The 20,712-nt window shown below is 50.6% G+C and overlaps 1 non-coding gene across 1 annotated transcript; it reads left to right on the top strand.

Moving 5' to 3' along the window:
• Positions 1–17,067: 17,067 nt before the first annotated feature.
• On the top strand, positions 17,068–17,174 carry LOC121170539. Its single transcript, XR_005885972.1, has one exon. It is a non-coding gene; the product is annotated as a U6 spliceosomal RNA (small nuclear RNA).
• The last annotated feature ends 3,538 nt before the right edge of the window (positions 17,175–20,712 follow it).

The raw sequence follows: 20,712 nt of genomic DNA, 5'->3' as shown, positions 1-20,712 counted from the left end.
GAGGATGGGATGGACCAGGGTGACTGTACTACCTGTCATGAGGTCCAGTGAGTAGTATGTTCTTGATGGCACAGTTCACGGCACCTGTGAGCTTCGGCCTGTTGGCATGTGTGATCTTGTAGGTGAAGGGGTCGCCTTAGGTGGGCATGCTTCACACTACAAGAGCAGCCTGGGCTTGGGTCCCCAGTCCAAATGGCTGCAGGGGAACCTCTTCATCTTGCTTGATCCCTCATCCAGCCAGCAGCTGTGGGTTCAGGAGTCCCCTTGGATTACTTGAGGGTTTCACAAAAGTGACAGTGATCTGAAGTCCAGTCCAATGTTCACATAGGAGCTGGGGTGGCAAAGGGGTCAGTAAGCCCTGCAGCAAAACAAGTCTGGGAGGAGTGGCCTGTGCAAGACTGGCCCTCGGCCCCAGGCAGCTCCAACCATTTTGCTGAGAGCCTCGCCTGGGGGGCATTGGCCCATGGGCTTGGGTGAGGCCTTGGGCCTGCTGAGACAGCCACCTATAGGACTCAAGATACAGCCTCTCCAAAAATTTTGAATGGTCAGTGAGTGGAGCTCTACGTGACCCTGGGGAGAAAAAAAACCATGCCCCACCCCCACCCCCTGCCCCACCAGCCTATGAAGGATACCACAGCTGACCCCTGCACTGGGGTGGGGAGAAGATGGTCCTGGCAGGCAGGGACAGTCATTCCTGCTTTCCAGGATTCCTTGAGAATGTACTTAGCATCCACATCTCCCAGCACTGAATGGGAATGGTAACAAAAGCAGCAACTCCCACTTACTGAGGTCTTGCCAGCCTCTGTTCCGAGCACTTTATCGGATGTGATCCTGCCCCACAACAGCTCTTTGTTGGGCAGCTAGCTGATGATGTTCCTGAGGTCACAGAGCTAGGCAGCAGTGCTGACCCAGTCCCACCTGGTGCAGCGCTTCCCTGTGTGATGGCTCAGGAAGTAACACTGAGTCCTTCTGGGGAGACCCAGCAGAAGGGATCTGGTTTGTTGCATAGCCGGCTGGGCCAAGGGCCCCTCCCTCCTGTGGACTGGAGATATGAATTTCAGTCCTAGTGTTACTCTGTGGGCAAGTTGGTTCATCTGTAAAATGGGCAGATCAATGTGGCCACATGCCCTGTTTCCTGTAAACCCCAGTTTCCCTTCCGAGTACTAACCAGGCCCAACCCTGCTTAGCTTCTGAGATCAGATGAGATCAGGTGTGTTCAGGGTGGTATGGCCGTAGGCTCCTGTAAACCCCAGTACAGCCTCACATGGCTGGCATTGTCTCCTTCCGTTCATAGTGTCAGGGGGTGGTTGGGTCTCAGAAGAATTAAGTTCATTCCTCATGGCCACACTGGAGGGAGCTAATTCTGGAACTTGTAGTCTCCCTGTACCTCCCCATTGCTCAGAGTGTGGGATGCTAAGCCTCGCTTCTGGGGGTACTCAGAACTGTCGTATAGAAAATAGAGTTCCTGACTTGCCCGTGCTTGGAGATGACCGAATTCAGCAAGGTTACACAGACCCTGTGCTGCAGGCCTTCTCAGAGTGTGTGGGCTACCAGCTCAGACGGAGAACAGGGAGAGCAAAGTTAGTGTGAGCCACTGGGCCTAGGAGATGCTCAAAGGGGAGAGTGTTCCTTGAAAGGCATGCTAAGCCTCATTCTGCTGCTTTCTTGACAGTGGTGGTGAAGATGGAGACTACAGCAGGAACACATGGAGAGATCATCACCATCAAGAGAAGCTGGGTCTTTGTTGAGCTATTACATTTCTACCCATTTTTAAACATTTTTATGTCAGAGAGGGAGAAGGGGAGAAGGAAGGAGGGGGTGACAGAAAGAGGATAAGAGATTAAAAAAAAAAAAGAGAAATAGATAGGTTTCTCACTTGCTGTTTCACTCCCAAAATGCCTGAAGTAGCCAGGGGTGAGCCTGGCAAAACGGGGAGCCCAGGCATCAGTGTGGGTCTTTCACATGAGTAGGAGAGATTCAGCTACCTGGACTGCCAGTGATTGCCTTTCAGGGTGCATGCGCAGGAAGCTGGATTAGAAAAGGAAGAGTTGGGACTCAAACCGCATTCTGATATGGGATGTGGGAGTCTCAAAGAAAATTTGCTTCCCATTCCCTCTCAGTCTAAGTGCTCAGAATCATTTCTTTTTTAAAAAAGGTTTATTTTTATTGGAAAGGCAGCTTTTATGCAGAAAGAAGGAGAGAGAGAGAGGTCTTTCATCCACTGGCTCACTCCCCAAATAGCCACAAGGGCCAGAGCCGAGTTGATCTGAAACTGGGGACCAGGAGCTTCTTCCAGGTCTCCCATGTGTGTGCATGGGGCCAAAGACTTGGACCATCCTTCTCTGCTTTCCCAGACCATAAGTGGGGAGCTGGATCAGAAATACAACAGCTGGGACACAAACCAATACTCATATGGGATGCTGGTGCTAGCAGACAGACGATTAGCCTGTATGCTACCATGTTGGTCCCTGAATCATTTCTTTAAATATATTTTTAAAATGTTATTTGTGAGGCTGGTGTGGTGATATATCAGGCGAAGCCTCTGCCTGCAACACTGGTATCCCATATGGGTGCTGGTTTGAGTCCTGGCAGCTCCCCTTCACCCAGCTCCCTGCTAATGGCTTGGGGAAGCAGCAGAGGATGGCCCAACTCCTCAGGCCCCTTCACCAACTTGGGAGACCTAGAAGAGGCTCCTGGCTTTGTGCTAGCCCGGCTTAGGGATTGAACCAACAGATGCAGGCTTTCTCTGACTCTCCTCTCTCTAACTCTGCTTTTCAAATAAAAATAAATCTCTCAAAAATTTTTTGAAAGCCAAAGAGACATAGACACAGTCAAAGCAATTGACTCGCTGTCAGAATGCCTGCAACAGCAGGAGTTGGGCCAGGCCAAAGCCAGGAGCCAGAACTCAATCTGAGGCTCTCACCAACTGAGCTGTCATTTGCTGCCTGCCAGGATGGGGAGTGAGGCTGTTCCTGCAACAGTGGTGGCAAGGATCCCAGCAGTATCTTGCCTGCTGTGTATTGAATGCCTATCTGCTTGGTTTTCTTTCTTGAGCATAGAGCAGGTCCAGCTTGTAGGTGTCCAATGCCTTCTGCCTGTAGTTCCTTGGTTCTCACCTCCAAGCCTGTGCTGGGGCTGCACCCTCTGGCTGACCCTCACCTCCCAGCTGTCCTGAGGAAAGTGAGAGGGGCTTGATAGGGGGCAGCAGTGGGGCTGGCGTCTGGCAGTACCAGTGTCTCTTGCCTCCACTCCTATAGTGCCTGCCTTCACAGACAGAACCCCAATGCCCTCACCCCAGGGCCCCACCACCCATACAGGCAACCTTGTGGCACTGAGTGTATCATACACTGGGCATTGTGAGGGAAGGGTGTGTTATAATGCACTGCACACCTTTTTTAAAGAGGATACTAGTTTTTTTTTTTTTTTAAAGATTTATTTATTTATTGGAAAGTCAGATATACAGAGAGGAAGAGAGACAGAGAGGAAGATCTTCCGTCCAATGATTCACTCTCCAAGTGAGCGCAATGGCCGATGCTGTGCCGATCCGAAGCCAGGAGCCAGGAACTTCTTCCAGGTATCCCACACGGGTGCAGGGTCCCTAAGCTTTGGGCTATCCTCCACTGCTTTCCCAGGCCACAAGCAGGGAGCTGGAAGGGAAGTGGAGCTGCCGGGATTAGAACCGGTGCCCATATGGGATTCTGGCGCGTTCTAGGCGAGGACTTTAGCCGCTAGGCCATGCTGCCGGGCCCCTAGTTTTTTTTTTTTTTTAAAGATTTATTTATTCTGGGGGTCCAGCACAGTTAAGATTTATTTATTTTTATCGGAAAGGCAAATATACAGAGAGAAGCAGATACAGAGAGAAAGATTTTCCATCTGCTGGTTCACTCCCCAAGTGCCCGCAATGGCCCAAGCTGAGCTGATCCAAAGCAGGAACTTCCTCTGGGCCTCCCACGCAGGCACAGAGTCCCAACGCTTTGGGCCATCCTCAACTACCTTCCCAGGTCACAGGCAGGGAGCTGGAAGGGAAGTGGAGCAGTTGGGATTAGAGCCAGTACCCATATGGGATCCTGGGGCGAGGACTTTAGCCACTAGGCTACCACGCTGGACCTGAGGATACTATTTTTTTTTTTTTAAGAATTTTATTTATTTGAAAGGCAGAGTGATGAAAAGAGGGAGATCTTCCATCTACTAGTTCATTCCCTAAATGCTTGTAATTGTTCAGGCTGAACCAAGCAATGGCAGGAGCCAGGAGCTTCTTCCAAGTCTGCCTGGGTGCAGGGACCTAAGCACTTGGGCCATGTGCTGTTATTTTCCAAAGTGCATTAAAAGGGAGCTGAATGGGAAGTGAAGCAACCGTGGCTCCAATATGGGATCCATGTCACAAATGGCTCAACCTGCTGTGCCAAATGGATTTTTAAAGAAAATTCAACCTTACTTGAGGTATAAATTATATTCCATAAACCCACCTGTTATATTTTTTGAAAATTCTTCATTATAATTTTTCTGCATGAAACATAGAGCGTAACTATGTACAGAAAAATGCCCATATCATCTGTGGTTGCCTAGAACACCCCTGTGTGTGCTGCGTCCAGCCCTGGCTCACTGTCCTGGCTTCTAAAAAATAAAACTAGTGAGATTTCTTTTGCTCCCTTCCTCCCAATCAGTCCTCTCTGCATCTGTCTGCCTGTCTGGCCCTTCCTTGCTGAATCTTTCTCACTCCTCTTTGCTTTCCTATTGGTTCCAATTCCAAATATCAGTTGAGGTTTATAGTGAGAGGCACAGCAAGAGTGAATGGAAAAGCCTTCCCAATATTGCCCTGTGAGGCGGTGAGCAGTGGGCTCAGGAGTCCTGGCTGGGCCACTGTTGGGTGGGTGGGGAGAACAATTTGTGATCACTCCATTCAGTGCCCCTTTTTCCTCACCTGGGACATGAGAGTAACACTGTGAGTTACTTCAGAGATAAGGGGATGAAGAGGTGAGGCAGTGGGCCTGGCGCAGTAGCCCAGCAGCTAAAGTCCTCGCCTTGCACGTGCCGAGATCCCATATGGGCACCAATTTGTGTCCCAGCAGTCTTGTTTACCATCCAGCTCTCTGCTTGTGGCCTGGGAAAGCAGTCAGGCATGGCCCAAAGCCTTGGGACCCTACACCTGTGTGGAGACGCGCAAGAAGCTCCGGGCTCCCGGCTTGCTCCTGGCTTCAGATTGGTTCAGCTCTGGCTGTTGTGGCCCCTTGGGGGAATGAATCAATGGACAGAAGATTTTCCTGTCTTTCCTCTTCTTTGTATATCTGACCTTCCAATAAAAATTAAAAAAAAAATTCTAAAAAAGAAATAAAGAAAAGTGGTAACTTAAAAAAAAAAAAAAGTGAGGTGTTTCACCTGCTGTCTGCGGGCTTGCCTGCCCACAACCAGGGGAACCTGTTTGGACTGACAGGGTAAGGGAGGAGACTCTTAGCCACTTGGTGGGCGCCTACTACCCCTGGAACTTTGCCGAGCCTCTATGTTGCTGGCTAAGGCTGTGCGCAGGGTAAGGCAGGTGGGACCCCAGGGGAGGGAGCCAGGACTGGGTGCTGGGGCCAAGCTGCCCCTTGGATGGGTGCCCAGCACGTCAGCATTGGGAGCCCCCAGCAGAGTCGGGTGGGGCAGTGCCAGGTGTATCCTTTCATAGGTGCCTTGCAGCCTGTCACTTCTGTGTGTCGTGTGGCAGGAGCTCAGACATCCCTTGGCCTGGGATATCCCTACCTTGACCCACGAGTTCCCTGGACCAGCTCAGACATGTGTCTTGGTTTTGTCCCAAACTCTGGAGAGTCTGACAAATTTTCTTTCCTCGCTTCCAGCTATGTTATTTAAAGTAATTAACCTTAATTTATAAATTTTTATATCAAACTGCCTTTTAACTTTTAGAACTGGCAGGAGCAGCCTTATCCCTGGGCTCCTAATAGTTCTCCATTTAATCAAAATTCATCCATCAGGTTCCAGTGTTAAATCATCTTTTAATTGGGAGTTACATTCTGGTTAATAGTTTTATAATTCGCCTCCTCTAATAGTTTTTACCACAGGGATCTTGACTCCATTTTTCCTCACTCTGTTATCGCCAGCGTGTGAGTCTGTGCCCCGCCTCTTTGGCCTCTGCTGGTCGTCTCTTTTGTTCTTGGTGGTCTCATTAATCCCAAGAAGAGTTCGCTTTCTTCCATATTACTGCATTAGAGGGTGCTGTGGCCTCCCAGTGTCCACCATCTTCCAGGCTGTAGCCAGAGCCGGCTCCTCCCTAAGACAGAGCGGAAGTGAAAGAGAGCGAGGCATGGTGACAGAGAGCCAGAATGTAGGAGCAAATATGCTGGAAATCCAGGCTCATGGCACAGGAAGGAAAGCAGAGGGGACTAGGAACAGCTCAGACCTGGCTGTGACTCCCAACACCACCTGCAGCCAGGATTAAAGGGATGGGAAGGCAAGTGGTCCTGCCTGAGACTCCAGAGGGGCCAAGCGAGCGGCTGGGCCGCAGGATACTGCAAGAGGGCCTGCAGGGTTGCTGGAGATCAGTGGGGAAGTCTGTGTCCACTCCTGGATACTCAGGGCTGCTTCCCTGGTGTTATAGTCAAGTGTCATTGGGCCTCTGGGGTGGATGCTTTTGGACCAAAAGAAAGAGGAACCTGAGAGAAAGGAGAGGGAGAGGAAGGGTGGGAAAAGACAAGAGAGGAAAAGAAGGGGGAGAGAGTGGGGAAGGGAAGGATTGGGGCATCCTGTCCAGGGCTTGGTCTGTGAGCCGGCCCAGCCTTTGTGGATGCGTATACATACACAGGCATACACATGTGCTCACACACACTTACGCAGGTGCATACATGCGCAGGCTAGCAAACAAAGAGCAGTGCAGATGGCAGGGGAGGCTGGGCTGTGGCCAGGGCTGAGGCATCCGGGGGTAAGCTGGGTGGACCTGGCCTGAGGTGACTCAGGAGCTAATAGAGAATATTTTAAAACCCTACCTGGCCCTACCTGGCCTCATCTCACATCCTGTACTTGTTTAAACTTATGAGTTCTTTTAAAAAATTACTTAAGGATGTAGACAGACAGGCAGAGTTCCCATCTGCTGCTTTATTCCCCAAATGCCCGCAGTGGTTGAGACTGGGCCAGGCTGAAGCTAGGAATTCAGTTGAGGTTTGCTCTATGGATGGCAGGGACCCAACAACTTGAGCCACTACTGCTGCCTCTTGCGGGGCACATCTGGGAGTTGGAGTCAGGAGCCAGGGCTCAGAAACAAACCCGGGTTCCTCATTGTGAGGCATAGATGTCCTAAGCCTGTGTCTTAACTGCTGGACCAGATGCCTGCCTGCTCACAAGGCCTGTGATATTCCTCCTTCCCAAAGACAGTCTAACCCCTTCCTCTGGAGTGTGGACTCCCTCTAACATGTGTTATTCAGAGGGTAGCATGGACAGGCACTGGGGCTCTTGCTTTGAGCTTTTAGGGATCACAGTTGATCAGAGGGAAGCCAGCTGCCGTTTCACAAGGACATGCCTGCTGTGCTGTGGTGAGACCTGGGTGGCAAGGAACTGGGACATCTGCCTGCACCCTTGGCAAGTGACTCTACTCCTGGTGGATCCTGTAGCCGTGTCTAACACCTGAGTCACACCTGCTACCTAAGGGATCCCGACTCACGCCCCTGGTCAAGCTGCACCCACATCCCTGACCTCAGCAGCTGTGGGAGATGATAAAGGTTTCTTGTTGAAGGTGCTGCAATTCAGGGAGAGGCACATATTTGCTTATGCAGCAACAGAGAAGAATACAGAGGCTGATGCTTGAGACACCTCTTTCCATGTTGGAGTACCTAAGCTTGACACTCAGCTTGGCTCATGACTCCAGCTTGCTGCCAGTGCAGACCCTGGGAGGCAACGGTGATGGCTTGAGTAATTGGGTTCCTGCCACCCATGTTGGAGACCCGGGTGGGGTTCCTGCCTCCCAGCTTTAGCAGCTGCAGTCCCAGATACTACAGGCATTTGAGAAGCGAGCCAGTGGCTAGGAGCTCAATTTCTCTTTGTTTCTCCAAAAAGCTAAAAGCTCCCACGGTGACTCCAGTGGGCATCCATGGGTGGAGAACCACAGCCTTAAGACAGGGATATGTGTGCATTGGATTGTCCTTGCCATGTGTGTGTCTGTGCCTGTACAGGGCAGGTGGCATCATGTCACAGCATTGGCCAGGGTGTCTAAGTTACCAGCACCTCCTCATGTGTGTCCTGTGATGAATAAGTTAGTGAAGTAGCCCCAGGGCCTGTGTCGGGGACAGGCTCAAGGAGGCCAGACCCGTGGTGCTGTTCAGCCCTTCCCTTAGGTGAGCCCCTCTGAGCTTGGCGTTCCCTGCTTGTGCGGTATTTGAGCTGTCTGTCTGCCCCTGGCCTGCCTGCCTTCTTGCATGCCTCTGGCTGTATTTTGGTAGTATTGGAAATGTTGTAATGGTTCTTGGTGATTTCACCTGCAGCAGAGCAATGGAGATAGCAAAATGTGGTTTCCTGAGCAGGAAGGTCTGCCCTGGAGGACAATTTTAGTTACAGCTGCGGTGGGGCTTGGGGTTTGAGGCTGGCAGTCATGGGAGGCATGAGCACCAAGGCCCAGCAGATAGAGCCACATAAACTGTTTTTGAGAGTAGGAGAGACCCAGGCTGCCTCAGCCTCTGTCTTGCCGGGCAGCACTAAGAGCCTGCTCTGAACCTGGCGTCTGGGAGACCTTTAACAAAAGCCACCAAATCTCTACAGAACTCTGTTCCTCCCATTGCTTGGTGAGGGAAGGGAGGGTTGCTTTGAGTCCCTGAACTCACTGGAGCCAGAGATGGAGAATGGCTGGAAAAGTAGTGCTGTGGGTATGAGCAGGCAGAGATTTTCTTGCTCCATTTGGCTGGGTGCTCTCACAGAGCTCCCCAATCAAGATCCTTGTTTCACTAGAATAAACTGGAAGAAATACATACATTAAAAAAAAAAAAACCTGATTTGTCTGCAAGGCGGGAAGGGGGAGGGGGAAGAAAGTTGGGGGAAGGGGAGAGAGAGAGAGAAAGAGAGAGATAGAGAGATCTTTATCTGCCAGTTCCAAATGCCCTCAATAGCCTGAAACTCAGTTTGAATCTCTCCTGTGGGAAGCACGGACCCGAGTCCTTGAGCCATCAATCTTCTGCTTCCCAGGGTGCGCTTCTGTAGGAAGCTGGAGCAGAAGCAGCAGGGCAGCAGGGACACTCTATCCCAGGCATGCGGATATGGGCTGTGGGTATTCCAAGCAGTATAGCCAATGCCTGCCTGCTGTCGCCCCCCCACCCAACATTTATGAACCCTTCTTCAAATGCTAGGTACCATGCCCACACCACAGAAGCGACGAGAAGCACCTTCTGGGCACCAGTACTGGGTGCTGAGTGACTCAGGCTTGTAGGTAGCTGGAGAGACAGAAGTGGTGTCTCCCCACCCCCTGTGCAAGGGGTGGTGCCACAGCTTCTGGCTGTTGAGTAACTTGTTTAAGGTCACACAGGAGGAGAATCATCTGGTCACTGTGCGAACTCACCTGTTTCTGCCACCTTAGCCACATTTCTGTTCCCTCTGTTCCGTCAATTCCTGTTGGAGTCCACAGGCCCTCCTGGGAGCCCAGAGCTGTTACACAGGAGCAGCTGAGATTTCCTTCCTCCTGCAGGTGCCCAACTTCATCTCCACCGTTGCAGGGCTGCCAGAGCAGGCTTCCTCCTGGTTCTGTGACCCCCTCATCCCCACGGGACACAGACACCTTTGGGTCTTACTGTCTGTTTCCCCTTTGCTTTGAGACTTTTGGTGTCCTTTCTTTGAGCCACTGGTCTCTGGGGCTTGCATGGGGGGAAGCTTTGGAAGGTATAGAATTACTGCTAGGAGTGTTCTTGCTCAGGCCCAAAGTCCTGGGGACTGGGGTGTCTGTCCCTGCTAGATAAGGAGTTGCAGTCCCCAGAGTATGGCATTCGACCCTAGCCTTCACCATTGGCAGGTAAACTCCAGCTGAGCCTATTTCATGGATGGAGCAGCTGAGCCTCTGGGAGCTGGAGTTAGACCCTTTCCTTTTGGTCCAGGGGCAATGAGACCAAGTCTGACATGCCCAGTGGGCCTGGCTGGATCTGGTCTCTGGCAGAAAGAGGGAGTTGGGGAAGCAGAGATAGAACCCCCAGTGTGGGCTATGGACCAGAGAGCCTCTGAGTGTTAGTAGGAGTCTGAGACGGGGATGCAGAGCTGGATTGGGGCATGTGGTCACCGTGTTTCAGCTGCTGCAGCAAGCCTGGCATTCATCCCCATGTATTGGCAGGTGGCTGTCCAGCACTGTGCCAGGGCCAGTCTCTGATTAGCCTCCTGCCTTTTCACGAGGCCCTGGCATGATAGAATGGCTGAGAGGAAAACAGAAGGACCTGGTAGCAGAGGGGTGGGTGATGGGGAAATCCCAGGGCTTTCAGGGCTGAAAGAGAGAAGGGGGAGAAGGAGAGGAAGCTCTCAGGAGGCCCCAGGAAGCTTTTGCTGCTTCTGAGAGGGGCCCTACTGTTGTAGCTACTGAGGGGGCAGGCAGAGGCAAAGCTTGGGTCTTCAAGGAAGAGTCAGGGCTCAGGGGAATAATCTGCATGGCTGTGTTGGGGAGGAGGTTCAGCTTCTCCCTTGCTTAGGGAACAGAATATACAGACAGGGCTGCCCCAGGCCTGAGCTCTGCGTCTTTTCCTGCTCCAATGCAGGGCCTCCCTTCTCTCACAAACCCCCCTACTCTCTGACCTTAGCACAGGAGAAGCTGCTGGTCTCTGAAACATGTTAGGGATGCCCTCTGTCGGGGGAAACTGAGGCGTGGGCACAGCTTTGCCTCAGGCTCACGTAGGTAAAGCAGGGTTCATCTCCTTAGCCTAGGTGCCATCATGAGTGATAGTACAAGCCTGGCCCAGTGAGCCAGTCCTGCCTGATGCAGGGCGTCTATTGACCCTGAGAGGGGAGACAGTGGAGCCAGGCGATCCTTGTCTGCCAACACCATGCACATGACTCTCAGGGGGAGAAGTGGGACTTGTAGGCTGTGAGTGAACAGGGTAAAGCTTCCCAGGCCTTCTGACTCATCCTTGTCTGTGAAGCAGGAATGATAATTCCAGTTTGTGTGTGTGTCTGTTTAAGATTTATTTATTGAGAAGGCAGAGTTATATGCAAAGAGGGAGAGGGAGAAACAGATCTTCTGTCTGCTGGTTTATTTCTCAGATGGCTATGATGGCCAGGCCAGAGCCAGGAACTCCATCTGGATCTCCACATGGGTTCAGGGCTCCAAGTACTTGGGCTCTCTTCTGCTGCTTTCCCAGATGCATGAGCAGAGAGCTGGATTGGAAGTGGAACAGCTAGGATTCAACATTCATATGGGATGCCAGCAGCACAGGTGGTGACTTAACACACTGTACCACAACAGCTGTCCCACTTACTCATTTTGTACATGAGGTTTACCCAAAAGTGATGAAATTGCCTGGGATGGCTCAGAAAGAATTCAAGATTGGAATCCAGGTTTGCTTCCAACGTCTAGGCTCTTTCATGTTGTCATGTGCAGGGGGGAGGAGTGGAAGCAGAGGGAGAGAACAGCGTGGGGCAGGGAAGGGGGCTGCTGGAGTGTAGAGGGCAGAATGGGCACCCATGCCGTCATGTCCTGGTGGGGTTTAGCTTTGCCACTTGCTAGTATCTTTGTAATGGTCCGCTCCTCCTCCTCTTTGAGCCACAAGTAAAGCCAGTGGCTTTTGATGAATGAATAAATGACAGAATATGGGGCAGGGAAGAACAAGCCCCTTATTTTCACTGGAGTCGGGGTTGCAGTGTGGAGTCCCTGTGGGGACATGAGCCCTGGATCTCGGCCTCTCTCAGCTTACCTGAGTAAATCCCCTAGCCATCCTTGGGCATCTTGCTGGGGACCAAGAAATCTGCTGATGAGGGTGGTGCATGCACCTGCTGTGGCCCCATTTGGCTCTTTCTCCCCTGAGACGTCACCCTGGGATCTCTCCATCCCAGCCAGGTTAGTTGCTGTTAATTAAACCAATTGTGGACTTGATAGCCATCCCATTAACATGTCTCCTACACCCATTCATCATGGAGCAGGGGAATGAGGGGCTGGGGCTTCACTGGGGGACAGAGGGTCCTGAAACCCTCACTTGGAAGGGAGGGGGACAGAGAGGCTCCAGCCCCTCCCTGTTCCTCCAGGGGAGTTGCATAAGTGTTCTCCCAGCCTCAGAATTTCTACATGCTGCTGTCTTAACTGCCTGGGCTCCTGGTAAAGGCCTTTTGGATGCCTTGACCTTGACCTTGGAGCTGCTGTTACTGGAACCTCAGGAGTAGGGCCAGGAACAGATGGAAGTGGTGGTGGCTGTAGTAGGCAGGAGGTGGAGGTCAGGGGCTCCATAGCAAGAGCAGAATGGCACTGGACTTCAGTCAGGGCTACAGCCAGAGAGCCGGGCTTACCCTGCTCCACCCTCCCACACCTGCCAGTTCTGTCCCCTCTGTAGCTTTATGGGGTCAGGTGGGGCTCCCAGAAGCCTTCCCAGGAGGTGAAGGGACATTGGGGCAGATGCTGGGCCCTGACAGATCTGCTCTGAGGACGCGTGGGCCTCTCCCTGTGCCTTTTCCCCTGTCCCCTTTCTCCCTGCTGGCCCTGGCCCCTCCCCCAGCATCTGGGGCCAGCTGGGGCCTAGAGAGAGCACGCCAGGGTGGGGCCATCTGAAGGTGCATAAATCATTATTGGCCAAGACCTCAGCCCTGAGCACCGGGTGGAGGCTGCTGCTCGTGGTTCAGGCCAGGGCATAAATCATAATTCTCCTACAATAGATCCTTTTGCAGCCGCCATCAGGAAAACTGTGTTGGTTTTATCGATTTTTTGACACGGGGGCCTAGGCAGCGGGCGGCTCCTGAATCATTATGAAATGAAACTGATTAGGAATTCATGGAATACTAAATAAACTTTACGAGCCCGTTGTAAGTTTTTTGATGCATGGGGAGCGGAAAATGAAAACTAATGATATAAAAATTACACAGCGTGCTGAGTATTATTATACTGCTATTGATTTGTTTCAAACTGTACATCAAAATCGAAGAGGGCTGGGGCGACTCCTGCAGACCTGCTGGGGGCTTTGGGCTCACCAGGCCTGCACGGCTTCTTCCCCTCTTGTGCTTTGCTTCCTTTCTTCTCTTTCCTCTTGCTCCCTGCTCTGTAATCTTACTCCCTTTCCAAGAAAGACCCCAGGGACCCCCACAGGGCAGCATCCTGTACAGCCTAGACCTTGGACCCTGTCTCAGGCTGAATACCTTGGCTTGCGCTGGTTTCTCTCTGAAACAGGGTTTTCCACCTGTTTGTTTGTTTTCACCTCTCCCTTCTCCAATATTGTCCCTCCCTCCACTGCCGCTCCTCATCCCTCTAGTGGGAACTGGGACTTGAGGTGTGATGTCCTTGCTGAGAAGAACTTTGGGACACAAGGGGTGCAAAGGCTAGATGAACCAATGCACATTTTATTGAATTTTTCTGGGGCAACTCATACTAATTTTTTGCAGGGCCAGCAGGTAGGTAAGTTACTAGTTAACTAAACAATAGCATACAAGCTACTCTAATAATAGATCACAAGGGATTTGGGGAACAATCACCAGGCTCTGAGCAGTAGGATAAGTAAACATGAGTTACAGGAACTAATAGTGGTAAACAAACAGATCTAACTAGAAATGGAATCTAACAGAACTTTGTACTCAGATACATTCATGGCACAATCACTAAAGGAAGAGGAAGATGATAATGAAGACATCTCACAACTTCCCAGGTAGTCCACAATTCTCAGCAGAAAGTCTTCTTTCTGCTACATTCTTTTTTTTTTTTCCAGATTTATTTATTTTTATTGGAAAGTCAGATAGAGAGGAGGAAAGACAGAGAGGAAGATCCTCTGTCCATTGATTCACTCCCCAAGTGACTGCAACGGCTGATCTGGAGCCAGGAACCTCTTCCAGGTCTCCCACACAGGTGCAGGGTCCCAAGGCTTTAGGCCATCCTTGACTGCTTTCCCAGGCCACAAGCAGGGAGCTGGTTGGGAAGTGGGACTGCTGGGATTAGAACTGGCGCAATATGGGATCTTGGCACGTTCAAGGCAAGGATTTTAGCTGCTAGTACGCCAGGCCCTCTGCTACATTCTTGGGCTGCCGAGAATGTCTTAGATTCAGGGTCTCTTGGGCATCTGGTGGCCTGGTTGGGGGGCAGGTCTCCACAATTAGTAACTCTTTACACCTCACCCCCCACCCCCGGCCTTTGGTGAAGGACACTGACTCTGGGAGAAGCCAGTGGTTTTGTGGTTAGCACTTTGCTGTGTTAAGCTTTAGTGTATCCCTGAGCCCCTCTGGGTGTTGTTTCAGATGGGACTCATTAGACTAGGATTTTTCAGAGTGTTGTTTGTTGACAGTTGGCATGTTATCCTCAGAGTGAGTTAAAAATACGTAGTCTTGGGGCCAGCGGTGTGGTATAATGAGTTGTCACTACTTGCACTGCTGGCGTTCTATATGAGTCTCTGTTCAAACTCTGGTGGCTCCAATTCCCATCCGACTCCCTGTTAATGTGCCTTGGAGAGCAGCAGAAGACAGCCCAAGTCCTTGGGCTCCTGCACCTAGGTAGGAGACCTAGAAGCATCTCCTGGCTTCAGCCTGGCCCAGCCCTGGCTGCTGTGACCCTTTGGGGAGTAAACCAGTGAATGGAAGATTCTGTCTCTCCATATCTCTACATAGCTTTATCTTTCAAATAAATAAAATAAATATTTTAAAAAAATTAGGTCCTAGGTACCTCCTTGGTTGAACTAGCCCCAAATCTCAGGGAGGGGAGATCTTGAAATCTGTATTTTATTTTATATATTTTTCATACTTGAAATATTTTATTATTTATTTATTTATTGGAAATGGAGCAACAGGGACTAGAACCGGCACTCTATTATGGGGACACAGATGGCAGCTTAACTCAATGTATCACAATGCCAGCCCAGGAATCTGTATTTTACTGTGTTCTCCTGTGACTCCTGTGCATGGGACACCTGTGCCCAGAGGAGACACATGGGAGCTACTTGTCCCATTGGGCTATTGGAGACAGTCTTGCCACTGTCTGTGACCAGTGCCTTGTGTATTTGCCGGATTGTGACAATTCCTGATGCCAAAACAAGCTATCTCCACTGAGGTTGGTTGCGTGCTCTTGCTACATATCCACTGGGCTTGACAGTGATTCTGCTGCATACAGCTTCCTTCCAGAACCACTCAGTATGAAACACGTTGATGGTGGGAGAAGATGTTTTGCTGGGACACAACATGCATCATTCCATCTTCCGTTCATTTGCCAAAGCGAGCCGTCTGGGCATATCCCTCATCAGGATAGTGGGAGTGCAGCTCCCTGAGATGCGGTGCCAAATTGACTCTGAGGGGTGCTAGGGCACAAATCTGGCTCTTGGGGGCCTTGCTGTCTCTGGGAAAACAGCAATGCTATGCATCTGCTCTGCCTGCAGCCATTTTTAGAACTGGATATAGTAGTCAGGAGGGACACTATTTTGGGTCTGACATTGTGACATGGTAGGCTAAAGTACCACCTGCATCAGAGGCATCCTATAAGAGCACCAAGGCCTGGCTGGTCCATTTCTGATTCAGTTCACTGCTGATATGCCCAGGAAAGAGCAGAAGATGGCCCAAATACTTGGGTCCCCAGCACTCATGTGGGAGTTCTAGGCACTTGGCTTGTAATTTCTGCCTGGCCCTATCCAGATGCTATGGCCGTTTTGAGAATGATAAAAGATCGTTCTCCCCCTGTCTCTTTGCTACTCTGCATTTCAAATAAATCTTAAAACACTCTTTAAAGTTTATTTATTTGAGAGGCAGAGAGATAGATGGAGGTACAGAGCTCCTATTCATTGGTTCACTCCCCAAAATGTCCACAATGGCTGGGGCTGCTCTGAGGCCAAAGGGGACTGAGCACTCCAATCTCACATGAGTGGCAGGAACCCAATTACTAGAATCATCTTTGCTGCCTCTCAGGGTCTGCATTAGCAAGTCTGGAGTTAGGAGCCTGAGTCGGGTTTCAAACCCAGGTACCAGTGTGGGACTTGGGCGTCTTAACCAGCATCTGAGCTGCTAGGCCAAACGCCCACCACAGGACAAAGAGCCTTAAGGTTTGCATTTGACTCTCAGTTCTGCGCATAGCTGGCAGTGTGGTCTTGGATAAATTACTATGTTTATCTGGGATTCAGTTTCTTCCACTGTCAAAGATAAATTTGGACTCATTTCATCAGTAATTCCTTCCAGGAAGCTAGAATGGGCAGCTTGGGGCCCGGTGCGGTGGCCTAGTAGCAAAAGTCCTTTCCTTGCACATGCTGGAATCCCATATGGGCACCAGGTCTAATCCTGGAAGCTCCACTTCCCATCCAGCTTCCTGCTTGTGGCCTGGAAAAGCAGTCGAGGGTGGCCTAATGCCTTGGACAGAAGATCTTCCTCTCTGTCTCTCCTCTCTGTATATCTGACTTTGTAATAAAAATGAATAAATCTTTTAAAAAAAAAGTTATGGGGTGTGACTGGGCCCCTTCATGGAGTCTGGGGTGCTACCCACATTGAATTTAGATGTGGCTGTGAGTGGGCCATCCGTTCATTCCCGAGCGTATTGACTGCAGAATTGAGTGCTACAAGTAAGAAGGAGTTTAGCTATTATTCTTCTACTGGTTTGATTTAATGTTCGGTTTACTCCTGTTCCTCCTCCTCCTCTCATCAGTCTGGCATTTGCATAGTGCTTCCCTGCAGTTTTTATAAGTTTTCCCTCCTGTAACTCCCTGCCTGGGCCCATGGGTGGCTGCAGGGCATTTTGGTGCCCTGGGTGGGAGGCATCTTCCTCCTTTCCACCCAGACTTCTTGCTCATTTCCCGCCCCCATGGGGCTCCTGGCCCTCTGGGAACCTGGGAGCTTCCTGCTGCCTGGTGGCCTTTGAAGTAGATGGGGTCTCATTGTGCTCATGAAAAAGTCCTCCTACCTCCTTTCCAGGTACCTATGCCCTCCCGTTCAGGGGCTTAAGGCAGTACCTCAAAATCCTTCAGGTTTGTGCTTGATTTAGCAGCACATATACTAAAATTGGAGCAATACAGAGAAGATTATCATGGCCCCTGTGCAAGGATGACACAGAGATTCATGAAAATCCTTCAGGTTCAAGTACTGCTCAGCGGCAAGGCGGTCATGGTTGTCCCCTATGTCCCTTGCTGTCTCTTTTGTTATAGCCTCTTGTTTCCCCCCACCCCCTAGAAGCCCTACAGGCCTCAGGGCATATGGGATACCTGACTTATGTCCCTCAGAAGGCAACCTGAGCAAGGACTGAGTGCAAGTGGCTTATCTGCCCCAGAGGGGCAGGCATGGGTGGTAAAGCTGTGAATGTAGGTGGCAGATGATGGAATGTCACCTGCCCAGGGATGCTAGTGGCAGAAAACTGGGAGCCAGCTTACATGAAGCACCTGCCAAGTACCACCAGCCTTGGAGTGTGTGGGACTAACATGTTTGCTTGCAGTGGCTGATGACCATTTTGTTTGTTTGTTTTGTTTATTATTTTTTCTTTATTTTTAATAATCTTTACATAGTTAATTAGGACACAAAGGTTCAAGGGCTATAGGAGAGTGGGTAAGACTATTATTTCCTCATCATATTTTTTTCTTGTATTGGGGTAAAGGGAGAGATAAAGGGAGAAGCCCTATCCAGTCTCCCACCCATCTCAGGTCCCCAAAGTGGGACATACTCCGGGGATCCTACTCAAGTGGTTTTGATAGTTCAACAGTTCTGAATTGCTGCCAGTCTTGCCATTCCAAGCACAATAAGGTCGCTGAAGAATCCACTGATTGACATAGTCCATCTTAGAGTCTCCATTTGCCCTGTTTTTCACTGCCAACATATGGCTAGGGTAGTTGATTGATTTGTTCTGTCCTCTGTCTTTTCATGGTTAGGTTCTGAGTCTGGCAGTTCGATTGGGGAGATCCCCAAAGAAACTTTGTCTGAGGTGATCCCAGACCAGATACTTACGTGTACTTGGGAAGTACAGGGCTCAGTACAGTCCATCACCCTGATCAGCTGGTGGTTGCAGTTGCTGGGTTGGTTCTGTTCCCAGCCCTGTCTTCCACTGGAACCAATGGGTGTTGCAGCCCAGCCTGATTCTGCCCAGCACACACTCGGCCTTCACATAAACCAGTGGGAGCTGCAGCCTAGTCGGAGCGACCCACAATAGCCCCCATGTTTGTTTGTTTGTTTGTTTTAATTTATTTTTAAAATGATCTTACTTGTTTGTTTTTTAACCTTTCAATTCCTAGTTACCAAGTGCTATACATGTCTCCTGGTTGTAACACCTACAGTTATAGGAAAAAGATCACCTTTCACACTCACCCACTGTCTTTGTTATAGTCAGTTCTTCCAACAGTCTCTCCTCAGGGGGAAGGGTACCAGCATTTCTATTTCACAGATGAAAAAACAGAGGCTCAGTGGGGTTGAAGGACATGCCTGGGGAGGAGGGAGGGCATGTGTCCCCAAGTAGCAAGGCCAGGATTTGAACTCAGGTTTGCTTCTCCCTATTTTTTGGTGGTAAGTCCCTGCATCGGGCGCTGGGTGAAGCTACAGATGTCCTTGGAAGGCTCTCTTGCTTCTGAGGTTCTGTCTCGTTAGCCGCCACTCACCCCACCCCTCCGCCCCCCGACTGCCAAGCAAAGAAGTCCTTTCCTCCTCCTCAGGTGGCTTGTGGCAGATTACTTAGCGCGTGACACGGCGTGTCTGTGTCACTGTTCCCGGGCGGAATTAAATCAGGGCAGGAAAATATTAATTTGGAGTTGGGGATGGAGGCCGCTCCTTTCCAATTACTCTCCACCCCGTCAGGCTTATCCTGGCGCAAACAAGGAAGGAGGCTGGATTAATTGCTTTGGACTCTACCCCACTCCAGTCCCAATTACTGGGCCGGCTTGGCTCCCAGCATTATGAAGCACACTGCTGTGCAGGAAATTGTGTGAAATTTTAACGGATTTCCAGATGCAATAATGGAGCCCAGGATTTGGGGCCGGTGGTTGCTGGGCGCTGGGTCTTGTGTGCCTTGGTGGAGGTTTACACAGTATGGGGTTTCTTTGTGTGTTAAAGGATCATTTGGTTAACCCCCAAGCCCAGGGCCACCAGAACTGTTCAGCTCCCCAATCCTGCAGATGACAAGGAAACCTATTGCTGTGGTAACAACCCCGACCCTGTCCCTGAGCCTTCTATGCAGGAGGTTCAGCTACAGGGTCTGTACAGCTCAGCTTTTCACGTTATCCTGTGACAGAGGACTCGGCAAGCTGCAGCTATCCATGCAGGATTTACCAGCACATTCAAGGCTTGAACCCAGGGCTGTCTCCACAGTTCCCTGCGTTTTCTGACCTCACTCTGCTTCCTTCCTCTCTCCTTCAGGATGTATTGTTCACTGTCTCTTCCCTGCTCACAGCTCAGGGTCCTGTCTTGTTCTGTTGCTGCATCTTCAGCCACTGTCAGGGAACCTGGCACCTTGTAAGCACCTGTGAAATCTTTATTGAGCTGCCTTGAACTTGGCCCAGCATCTGGAGTTCAGGAGGAGTGGGAGTAGGTTGGTGGCTATGGATTGGCAGCAGTGGGTCTTGTGTGAGCCCACGTGGAACCTGCTGGGTGTCAGGACTGTGTGAGTGCTTTGCACGGATGGCTTTCTTGGTCGTGACCCTTGGCTTGCTTATGACTGAGAGCTGCAGGGCAAAGTGCAGCACAAGGAGTGGCCTTGCCTTGGGTCACCCAGGAACCTGGTTTGGTTCTGTTGGTGGGAGCTGGCAAGGCCTGGGGGTGTGGGTTGCATGCCCTTTAAAGCCATATGCCTATAGTTTAACTGTTGCATAAAATCCTGTTCACAGATGTAGTACATCCAGTCAGTAGGTGTGGGATGCTCAGGCCAAGAAGGGACCTTGGGATGCTGCCCTATTTCTTGGCTTGAGCAGCTCTTGCAGGAGCTTCCAGGAGGAAAGTCAGTTAATATCCCTCCCCTAAGTTCAATTTTGTGGAGAAGGAAGCCAAGGCACAGAAAGGACAGTGATTTGCCCTGAGTCACACAGCACATGGATCCAGCCTGGACACCTCTGCCGTAGTAATCACACCAGGGATGTATTGCGGGGCCTTGTCCCCTGGTGCTGGCCTAATTTGTATTTCCAAGCATCTGAGTCTTGTATTACTTCATTACTCCTAACTCTAGTGCAGGGAGCTGGAGACCCTTGGGAGAGGCCCCGAGGGTGTAGTGGTGGAAGTGGACAATGCTGAAGCTGGGGCCTGTCTTACAGTTGTTAACCCTGCACTTCTAGGACAGGAGGGCAGCTTCCTAGCTCATCCCTACCGATCTACCTATCTTTCTTTCTTTCTTTCTTTCTTTCTTTCTTTCTTTCTTTCTTTCTTTCTTTCTTTCTTTCTTTCTTCCTTTCTTCCTTTCTTCCTTTCTTCCTTTCTTCCTTTCTTCCTTTCTTTCAGATTTATTTATTTCTACTTAAAAGTGTTACAGAGAGAGACAGGGAGAGACACAGAGAGATAACCTCCATCTGCTGGTTTACCCTCCAAATGACCAATATGGCTGGAATTGGCTGGTCGGAAATTGTGGGCCAGGAGCTTCAGCTGGGTTTCCTGCATGGGTGAAGGGGCCTATGGACCTGGGCCATCCTCCGCTGACTTCCCAGGACATAAGCT

This window comes from Ochotona curzoniae, unplaced genomic scaffold (assembly GCF_017591425.1).
Source record: "Ochotona curzoniae isolate NIBS_2020 unplaced genomic scaffold, NIBS_Ocur_1.0 scaffold_2453, whole genome shotgun sequence".
Classification (NCBI taxonomy): Eukaryota; Metazoa; Chordata; class Mammalia; order Lagomorpha; family Ochotonidae; genus Ochotona; species Ochotona curzoniae.
This window is presented reverse-complemented; position numbering and strand designations above follow the sequence as displayed.